Here is an 11,678-nt window from a genome sequence, read left to right on the forward strand (position 1 = left end):
GTTAACGCATGCAAAAACCATGCTAAAACATAATTATTATCTTTGATAGTGTAGTTAGTTAATTTACTTAATAGTAAGGCTATTGAAAGAAATAATCATGTTTTAGCATGGTTTCATTTAAAGTCTTTAAAATGTGTTTTAAATTAGAGACTTAAGATAGAGACTTAGATATAAGAATAACTGGAAGATCTTTTATGTAAATTAAAAAGACTATAGGGCCAAGGATTTAACCTTAAGAAACCCCTGAAGTTACAGGATATGTTGAAGAGTGCTGTCCATCAAGGACAACTTTTAAACTATGATTGGAAAGAAAGGACTCAATATCTTAAAGATGTTACCAAATACACCAAAAGAAGAAAGCATATGAAGAAGACCAGCATGTCAAACTTTATCAAAATCTTTAGAAATGTCAAGAGCGATAGCCTTAACCTCTCCACCTCTATCAAATACACGATAAAACCTATTTGTTATTAATCTTAGCAAATCAGCTGTAGAATGAGAAGATCAAAATGAATATTGATGATCAGACAGTAAGATATTAGATTCAAGATGAGAGATTAAGTGTCTGTTAATTTATGATTCAAAAACCTTGCTTGTAATAGGAAGAAGACTTATGAGACGGTAGTTAGACGAGTCACATCGCTCTCTGGAATCTTTGAAAATAAGGATAACAGATGCAGCTTTCCAGCATGCCGAAATACAAGACTCTGATAAGCACTTGTTAAATGGTTTTGAAAGTATGGATGACAGCTCTGGAGAAAACTTCTTCAAGGCTACAACAGGTATGTTGTCCGGAGCACACGCTGTAGAAGAGTCTAAGCAGGAAATCATTTTTGATATAGAAGCTGGAATAAAATGAATGTCAAGCAATGGATAAACCTTTTTGACGGCATTATATCAGGTAGAATCAAGAGATGATATTAATGAAAGTTAGCAAACAATTCAGCTTTGTCTTTAGGTGAGGTGACAAAGTCTAAACCATACAAGTGAGGTGGACAGATTTGCCTTTATTATTGATTCTGTTAAAGATTTGCCCTGATTATTGATACTGTTTTACCTTATTAATAATAATTATTATTGATAGAGATTTGCCCTTATTATTGATACTGTTAAAGATTCTCCAGAAGTCACGAAAGCCTAATTTTTGTGATGAAATACGAGATATCATGACCTGAGAATAGCAGGCTTTGACATTAGACAAAACCTCTTTTACAATGGTTTTTAGCAGTGGTAAACAGATGTCTGTTTTCTGGAGAATTGTTTTGCTGATAGATATAGAAGTAATAGTTTCTATTGGCAATTGCAGCAGCACAATGTGAGGAAAACCATGGAGAAGAGTGAGGCTTAACCTGAAATCGTTGAGAGAGATTAAAAGGTTGCCATGCCAATCTGAATCCACGAAGTTAAGTAAGAAGCACATTTGTCTACAGGAAGAAGAAAGATTTCTACCCAAAGGTCATTACAAAGAAATTCATGGAAAGAATGCCAGTCAGCTTTAAGGTAGTTGTAAAAGGTACGATGATAGGGGGATTCAGATGATAAAAAAGAATGAGATAATAGTTTTAGAGAGATAAAGCAGTGATCAAAAGCACCTTAGGGTGAATGTGGAGAAATTGAGCACTGACAAGGATCATAAACAAGACATAAGTCGAGTAGAGAAGGTAAATGAGTTGGGTTGTCTGGAAAGCGAGTTGGAAAGTTGACTATTTGAGTTAGTGTTTGAGAAAGGCAAAAGTTGTGGGCTTTAAAGCCTGCAGAGTCACTTGACACTAGAGCCGAGTCATTCAGTGTGGTGAGCATTAAAGCCACCGACAACAATATAAGTTGATGGATAAAGAGAGAGGGCTAGGTCAATATGATCAGAAATAATATCAAAAACAGTGCAGTCTTGAGATGAAGGAGAGCGCTATTGAACAAAGAGAAAGGCGATAGAGTGAAGTGGTGTTAAACGATAGCACATAAATTAATAGTCTGTGAATTCAAAGCTAGTTTCCCGACAAATGGGTGAATTCTTATAAATGTAAATGCCCAGGCCAAGCATGTGACTATTGGAGTCTTTACGAATTAAAGGAAGATAACCATCAACACTAAGATCACAAGATGAGACAGATGTAGATCGGGTGAACTTTGCAATAGATAAGACTCAACAAAAGAAAAATTACTTCAAAGACAACGAATATTAGTGAATGATAGGTTTGGAGAACTTGGTGATGATGATGGTTATTTGTGTTTTATAGTTTTTGGTACTTTATTCATTTTTAAATTTGTTAAAGAACTAGACTCAAAGCATAGATAGTACTCAGTACACTGTTTAATAGCCCAAGCAATTGCCTCATTACTATTAATAAACCCTAAGCCATAAAATAGGGCTCTAAATGTGGCCTCAACAACGCACACTAAAAGTACAAAGAGGGACACAATCCATGCACAACATGGCACTGTTAGTACTCTATTATTTTTCAGCTGTTGATAGAATCAACCTATGAGAGCTACCACATAGTTCTGGAAAACTGACTACCAGCTGACCTCGGAACCATAAAACTGAGTTTCAGAGCTGTACCCTCATTAGGAGATAATAGAATGAGTTGCCTAGTCATAAAAACAGAGACACAAGCAAAACCCATGCATTAGGTCAATAAGATCAAGCATTCAACATCCTAAACTGGAAACAATGAATTAAAAATACATCTGCACCAGCCTAATAGATGAAGAAAGGGTGTGAGGCTGGTCCACAGATAAAATCTATTTACCCCTTAAGTCTTTACCTAGGAGACCTACAAGACAGTAGCCGGATGCATTTAATATCTGCCAAAGATTAATGTTTTTATTGAGACATCATCTCTACCTTTACTTAACCAAGAGCCTAAAGCAGGGGGGTGTTTTAAGTCAGAGTTGGCTTCTCCTAGCCTTTGCCTAAAAAAGCGTATCCTACATAGCAATAGGACATGAAGCAGGTTGTACTGGGTTACAACTAATAGCAGGATAACCTGACCTGACAGTAACCCTAACCTTGATAAGATAGTCAACAAGGGCTATTCAAGACTGTTTCTGTTAGCGTAAACCGTATTTGGGTGCCGTCAATATTAAAAATTTAAGAGTTACTTTTTTTTTTTTATAAATGGCAAATATTTTTTTTCGCAAAAAAACACCAATTTTCGGCAATATTGCCGCTAAAATTCTCCTGGAAAGAGGGTACCGCCACCCAAATATTTTTCCTAGAATAGGCCCTGGGTGATGTAGCAGCACTTCCTTTCTGCAGCAGGCTATAAGATAGTCGATGTAGCAACACTGTGCGCATGATTTAAAGTAAAAAAATAAAAACATTTAGAATGTTTTTATTAAAAAAAAAAAGTATAAAATCATTCATTTAAAAAAACATTCTAATATTTTAATTCTTTTAAATTTTAATTTACATTTCTGTGGTTTTAAAAAGAAAACATTAAGTTTAATTAGTTCCCTCAATTAAACTAATGCGCTTTGTTATAATCTAACCTAAATTTTGTCAGTTTAAAAACCATAGACAAGCTATGAGCTGTTTTTTATCACAAACTGTATATTTAAAGTCTTTACTATCGGTGTATATATGTATTAATAATATTCTTAGAAACAAATTAAATTTGAAACAGTGGAAAAATGCCACTGATGTTATAAATGGGTTCTCCATAATCAAAAATAAAAATGACTATACAATTATTTAATTTGACATTAACGATTTTTACCCCTCAATAACTGCAGATATTTTAGATAAGACAATTGAATTTGCAAAAAGCCACACAGATATTCCTGATGACACAATCCTTATTATAAAACATTGTAGAAAAACCTTACTTTATTTTAATAAGGAAACTTGGAAAAAGAAAAACATACACATCTGCTTTGATGTAACAATGGGCAGTTATAACGGAGCAGAGATTTGTGAATTCGTTGGACTATATATTTTAGATTCATTAAGTAAAATAATCAAAATAAAAGATTTAGGCCTTTATCGCGACAATGGTTTAATAGTAATGCATAAAAAATCTGGTCCACAGCTTGATAAAATTAGAAACGATATTATAAAAATTTTTTTAAATATTGGCTTTCAAATCGAAACAAACATAAATTTAAAAATTGTAAATTTTCTTGATGTAACATTTACTCTCTTTGAAAATTCATACAAGCCTTTCAAAAAACCAAACGATGAATTATTGTATATTAATATTAACTCAAATCATCCACCCCAAATTCTTAAAAAAATCACGATTTCAATTAATAACAGGCTAAACCAAAACTCCTCTAATGAAAATGTATATAATTCATCTAAGCGAATATTTAAAAATGCCCTTAGAAAAAGTGTTTTTGAACATTTTTAACTAAAATTTGACCCTGAAAAAAAGAATACAAAAAAGCAAAATAGAACGAGAAATGTAATTTGGTTCAACCCCCCATATAGCAAAAATGTTTCCACTAACATAGGAAAAGTGTTTTTAAAATTGGTCAATAAGCATTTCCCGCCCTCTAATAAATTACATAAAATCTTTAATCGAAATACAATTAAAGTTAGCTACGGTTGCACAAAAAATATGGAAAGAATTATAAAAGGAAACAATAATGCTTTGTTAAACGAAAAAGAAATCCTAAATGAAAAACTACAGAAAACTGTAATTGTAAACAAACAAAAATTGTCCAATGATTGGAAGTTGTTTATCAAAAAACGTGGTATATAAACCTGTTGTTTCCTCTAAGAATGTACCTGATAAACAATATATTGCCATAACAGAGGGTGAATGGAAAAAACGTTTTGCTAATCATAAGCAATCTTTTAAAAGTAAAAAGTATTCAAAAGACACCAAGGTGTCAGAATATTTATGGGAATTAAAAGGTAAAAATGTTGACGATTATATACTGAATTGGTTCATCCTTAAACAGCGCCTGCATATAGCAATACTTCCAAAAAATGCATACTATGCCGACAAGAAAAATTTGAAATAATTACACATGCAAACCAAGAATGCTTATCAAACAAAAAATCGGAAATAATTTCTAAATGTACGCACGAAAATAAGTTTCTCCTAAAAAACTATAAAAATAAATGAACTCAAATAATAGTTACATTAAATCCCTCTTTTCAAAAAAAAATTTAAAAAAAAAAAGCATAAGTAATCGTTTCTAAAGATTTTTTTTAATAATAGTGTCAATATTGTGCAAATTCCACAAATGTGTCAAAATTTACAGTAGTTACGACATTTGCGACTTCCTGTAATTTAATTTTTGGTATAAATTGAAGTTTTATTAATTTGATCTTTCATGTCTGATGAGTTTTTATTGATGAAACACAGTGTAAAATGTAAAAAAAACTTTATTTAGTTATTTTCTACTAATATATAAATGCCCTGTTCTTTTAAGAACATTGAGCACTCTATTTTGTAGAATAAATTTTAAAGTTGTTTAAATATATATATATATATATATATATATATATATATATATATATATATATATATATATATATATATATATATATAATATATATATATATATATATATATATGTATATATATATATATATATATATATATTTATTTTATATTTAGGCTAGGGTGGTCCTTGAAAGAAATTTTTTTGAAATGTCTGCTCCCACCCTCTAAATATGTTCTTTATAATAAAATAATACAAGAATAAAATTTTTTTTGAAAAAAACATATTTCCAGGGGTAGCTCAAGACCTTAAAACAACAAGGTGGTCCCTATAATTATCATAACGAAATTTCTTCAAAAGTATATCACATTGGGTCTCAAAAGAAGTGAAATTATATAAAAATGTTTAAAATAACTATCATTTTTGAAAAACATTCAAAAAAAAGTTATAGTAAATTTTTTTGTAAAAATGCATATATTTTTAGTTTTCAGTTTAAAAATTTCATTTTCTAGGCAGTGAAATCTAAAATAATATTTTTTTAAATAAAATGATTATTTCAAAAGTTTTTATTTAATTTCGCTTCTTTTGTGACCCAACATGATAAACTTTTGAAGAACTTTTGTTTCGATAATTATAGGGACCCGTCTGATGATAAAGGGTCATGAGCTACCCCTAAAAATATATATTTTTTTAATTTTTCAATTCTAGTATTATTTTATTATATAGAACACGTTTAGAGGATGGGAGCAGACATTTCAAAAAAAGGTGTTTTAAGGACCACCCGTATATATATATATATATATACATATATACACATATATACATATATATACATGCAGGTATTTTTGAAAAGTTTACACCTTAAAGTTTTATGAGGGGTCTCAATTTTGTAATAAATAATGCTTATATACACAGTTGAAAGTGGCTTATGTTTTACAACTTATTTGTTTTAATTAAAAACCTTTTTTTAAAAACTATATAAAAGGAATGTGATGAAAAGCAATTTTAATGCACACTTTTATATGAAATATCTTTTAAAAACAGCCTAAAGCTTCTTAAATTTAAAGCAAAATTAAGTCTAAATAAAAAAAATGTTTCTTACTTCTTAATATTCATTATATATCGCCTAATGTATTCTTACATATTTGTTACCTGATAAAATGCTTTTAAGTATTTATAAGTGTTTTAAAGTATTTATTTCCTGATTTAACCTTTTAAAAAGATTCCTTGTAAAAACTAATTTTGTAATTCTTAACTTATTTTCTGTCACTTGTTTTTATAGCAGCAGACATTGTGTTATGAACCTGTATCAAATAATAAACTGTCACCAAGATTAATAAAATACTAAATACCACAATGTTAAAAAATCATGACATCTCAATGCTTCCCTGATCTGAAACAAAACAAGCAAATTCATTAGGATTTACAGACATTTTTTATTAGACATTTCATGGTACAATGATGGTTATATGAAGGATAGATATTATGCTGTTTACCATAATCACATGGGATTTACAAACAGAAATTAGGACAAATAACTAAGCATCGTATGTTATTGAAATTTTAAAAAAATAGTTGAAAGTTTTGAAGTTATTGTCAAAGTGGAAGCATCAAAACTTCATTAACTTCAAAATGACAAAAAAGAAATATCTGTGTCCTAAATATGCTACATATGTAAGACTCACTTACACTATACACATGAGCTAAAGTGACAATGTTCTAACCACATTGAAGTGTTAAACAAGTAAAAGTAGCTGTTCTTTAATGTTAAAAACATATGGCTTTGATTTCTTTTGTATAATATTTTTGGTTGTGACATTCTAGTTATCTAATTCATATTTTGCTGGACCAAGAAAATCAAATAATGTTTCAAACTGATTTTGTTGAATGAAATATTTATTTTTTCTTAGATTATTGAGAATGGATGCAGAAGACAAAGGGTTATACTTTTCATGAGAATTGCAGAAATAATTTCATTGACTGATTTTGAAGAACCATTGCTACTACTTTTTCTCCTAGTGTATATTTATGGTATTAGGTCTCCATTATTTTTATTAAATGCATTATTAATCTTTTTTAAAAACTCATTGAAGGTCTTAATTATTTCCAGTAAATATTTAACTTAAATCTTTTATACACATGAAGCCATGTTTTTGATTTTAAAGTTTTAATTATTGCTATTTTAGCCAGTCATTAATTATTTCTAATTTATTTCTAGGTTTGGGAAACATTAAGAAAAATGTTACTGGATTTAATATACCAGTATGTTTAGAATTTGATCGGCAAATTCCCTACGACCAGTGATTCTTAAGACTTTTGTTCTTCATGTTTATTAAATTGTTTGTTAGAATATCAATCCAATAGTTACTTGCGCTACATAAAGTAGTTCTATTTTTAGAACTAAAATGGTATGCTATTGAAGGGAGTTCTGGAGACCACTTTTGTAAGACTATGACAGGAATGCTGTTTGGATCGCAAGCCATAGTAGAGTTTAATTGAGAAATGACTTAAGCAATGGAAGTCGCAGTGATTTGGATGTCTTACAATAGTTACCCTGTCTATCTGGAATGGGAGAATAAATTGACAAGGTTAGAGTAAATACCTTAAATATATGGAACAGGATCAACACCTAAAATGTTAAGGTTAGAGTATAAGGCCTAAATTCAAGTTTTAAAATGCATTGAATGACATGCATTTTAACTAATGCTTATTCTATAATCTTCTAACATTGAATTTAAAGCTGTTGCTTTTTAAATAGTGTTAAAAATAGACATATTAGTTTACCTTAGAGACCCAAGTGGTTAGCTTGCTGCGCTTCTGAAGTATATTGCGAGGGTTCAAATCCTGCTGCTTGCACATTCATTTTTTTTTAACCTTTTCTAATTTTTTTTTATTATCAATGATATCCAATTGTAGGTTTTGCTTTAAAAACCAAAGATGACGCAAAAGGAAGTTTTAATCATTTAAATCTTGCTAAAATATTTTTTAAATAGCACTTTTAATGCTATTGTGAAAAGTTATGGAACATTATACATATATTATTATATTATTATGTCTCAGCGTTCAAAAATTATGACCATATAAAATTTGTAACCCCCTCAAATTGAAGGGGATTTAAACTTTATATGGTCATAATTTTTAAACGCTGAGAAATAGGAAACCTAAGATTTATTGATAAATATAGGTCTTGTTGAGAATAGTACAAAAAATATTTTATCAACTTGATGCCCTCATGTTTAGGGTGGGTGGTGAGTTTAGTGAACAAAATTTTGGGACTTATTTGTTTCCAACCTCCAACCATCCCAATTTTTTGTAAAGCATCATTATTTGACATAAGTGTAAACATACAAATGTTTGGAGTTTGCTCCATGTTCTTAAACACCAAAAAATGCTGGATCTGTCACTGAAGAGAATATTTATTATTTTTATTTATGTATGCATAAAGTTTTTATTAATGTAAAAAGAAAGGTTTTCTTTAGTGAAGAGTTAAAAATTAGCTTGGTTATGAGAAAAAAAGCTTTAATTTTTTGTTGTTTTGAAAACAAGAAAACTACACCGTCTAGTACTCTCACTTTTAATGATGTCTAAATAACTTTTCTAAAATGCTGTTTTTATCTAGAAAATTATACTTTAAATGAGTTTCGTTCAATTAAATAATGCCCATGAAATGGAAAAAAATTTATTTGCGAAAAAATAGTCATTTCATACATCCTAATATTATTGTTTTAGACTAAAACAACAGAGAGCACTATAAAATTAAATTCTTCAGGCCTCACACAAATTATGGTCTTAAGATAAAAATGCTTTGCAGCTACGTTACTAAGGTATCTAGAATAAAAACAAGTCAGGGAAAAGTGAAACACTCCAATCAACCTAAGGAGGGAAAAGTCAAAGACTTCAATCAACTACCCTTGACCAACCCTAAAATGATAACCTAGCGGTCATGACCACTCTTGAAGACCAAATATGCCCAGTTTTGGTCTTCAAAATGGTCATTTTAATGGTGGTCACCCTTGACCACCATTAAAATGACCATTTGAGTGGTCATAACCACTTCTAAAATCCGAATTTGAATTCCCTTACAGCAGTTACTTATATTAAGATATACAACATGTCCCATTTCATTTAAAAAACCATAGAAAAACCCCATGACCACCCTTGACAACCCCTAAAATAACCACTTGTGTCATCATGACCATTTCGAAATTAAAATGGAGCCCAAAAATGACATCTTTGGCCCCAAAAACCTTTATAAACATGTATTGTATGTCTATATTTGACCCATAAATAGCCTTGCTAATTTTAGACAATTCTCGCCCACTATTCTGGCCCACTATGCTATGACACTCAATTTGTTTCTACCTGCAGCTAAGGTTGGGAATACCGGGATCCCGGTATTTAGAACAATTTATAGTTGCTGAAATACCGGTATTAAAAAAAAGTCGAACATCGCTATTTCGGTATTCGAAATAATTTCACCATTCAAAAGCTCAAAAAGTTGAAAATTTTAATTGATTTTATAAATGGAAACAAAATTCATCGTAAAAAATTAAATGTGGGTATATTATATACCAATATCATATATGATATTGGTTATTTTTAGTTAAATTAAAATATTATATAAAATTCCAAACGGTAAGTTAAATTATACATTATAAATTATACATTTTATTACCTTTTAGAAAATTTGTATTTTAAACCAATATGAGTATTCAACATTTTGAGGAGCATTCCAAAGCAAATGATAAAAATTCACCATAGTTTCATTTTGTAAGAGAAAAAGCAGGACAGTGTGCTAAATGCAAATTGTGTAAGAAAATAATAAAAACACATGGAGGTTCTACAATCAGTCTTCATACCCATTTAAAAACAATTCATAAAGTCAATTTGTTAAAAAGAGATGTAGGTAGCCCCACTGTTTTAGATTCTTCAGAATTTTTACAGACATCAAAACCTTTAGTAACTTTAAACAACTTTTTTTAAAGTGATAAAATAAATGATTCATTGCCAGCTATTTTAGCTAGGACGACTGCATGTGATGGTTTATTATTCAACATTATTTGCACATCATATGATATCAGAAAAGGCTTAACAGCCAGAGGCTTTTCTAACATACCAAAGGATCACAAAACAATTCACAAAATGGTATTGAATTACAGTAAAAATATACGAGATGAAGTAATTAAAGAATTATCGAGAAGAATTGCTAATGGAAACAGATTTTCTCTAACTTTCGATGAATGGACATCGATAAGAAATAGACATTACATAAATATTAATTTCCACTCGGACAAAGAATTTTGGAATCTAGGATTTGTGCTTTTGGAACGATTCCTGCAGAAAAAATGTGTTGAGCTTGTCAACAATAGGTTAAGTGATTTTAAGCTTTTGATCAAGAATATTGTAGGTATTACCACTGATGGCGCTACAGTTATGACAAAGGTAGGCAGGTTAATCGAAGCATTTTAGCAGCTATGTTTAGCGCATGGAATTCAGTCGGCTGTTATTGGCGTACTCTATAAAAACCTAATAATAAAGATAGTCTGTATAATGAAGATGCCAACATTACATCAATTCCTACACCCAGATTTAAAAAAGAGCAGAATTCCACAGATGACAACAAATTAATTGATGAAGATTATGAAAATGAAAATGGTTTACTCATAATCTCCACTGAAAACGATGATGATAATTCTTCATTTCTGGTACATCAGCAAACGTTACCATTAATTCAAAAAGTTCGAAAAGTGGTCAAAATATTTCGTTCTTTGTCTACAAAAAATGACAAAGTCCTACAAAAATATGTAAAAGAAGAGTTCGGGAAAAAATTGTCTCTGGTTTTAGACTCAAAAACACGATGGAATAGTTTGGTGTCTATGATAAAACGTTTTGTCAAATTAACAAATTGCATCAAAAAGAGTCAAATAGATTTAAAACCACCAATTTTTTTTTCAGATGCAGAGTTTGAAATGTTGTCAAATATCCTTTCAGTTTTACTTCCTATTAAGCTTACAGTTGAAGCAATTTGCCGACAAGATGCAACTTTATTATCTGCAGATGCTGCTATTCAATTTTTGACGAAATCAATAACTGGCCATCCATGTTCATTAAGTTATGAATTGAAAGCAGCTTTAAAAGTACGTATTCTTGAAAGACGAAGAGAAATTTCAAGTGTTTTGCAATATTTACACGATGCAGACTCCAATGAAAATCTGAGCGATGATGAAACCGATAGAGATTATGAACTATTTCCGATCATTACCAAAGCTGCAATCGCAAAA

This window comes from Hydra vulgaris, chromosome 03 (assembly GCF_038396675.1).
Source record: "Hydra vulgaris chromosome 03, alternate assembly HydraT2T_AEP".
NCBI lineage: Eukaryota > Metazoa > Cnidaria > Hydrozoa > Anthoathecata > Hydridae > Hydra > Hydra vulgaris.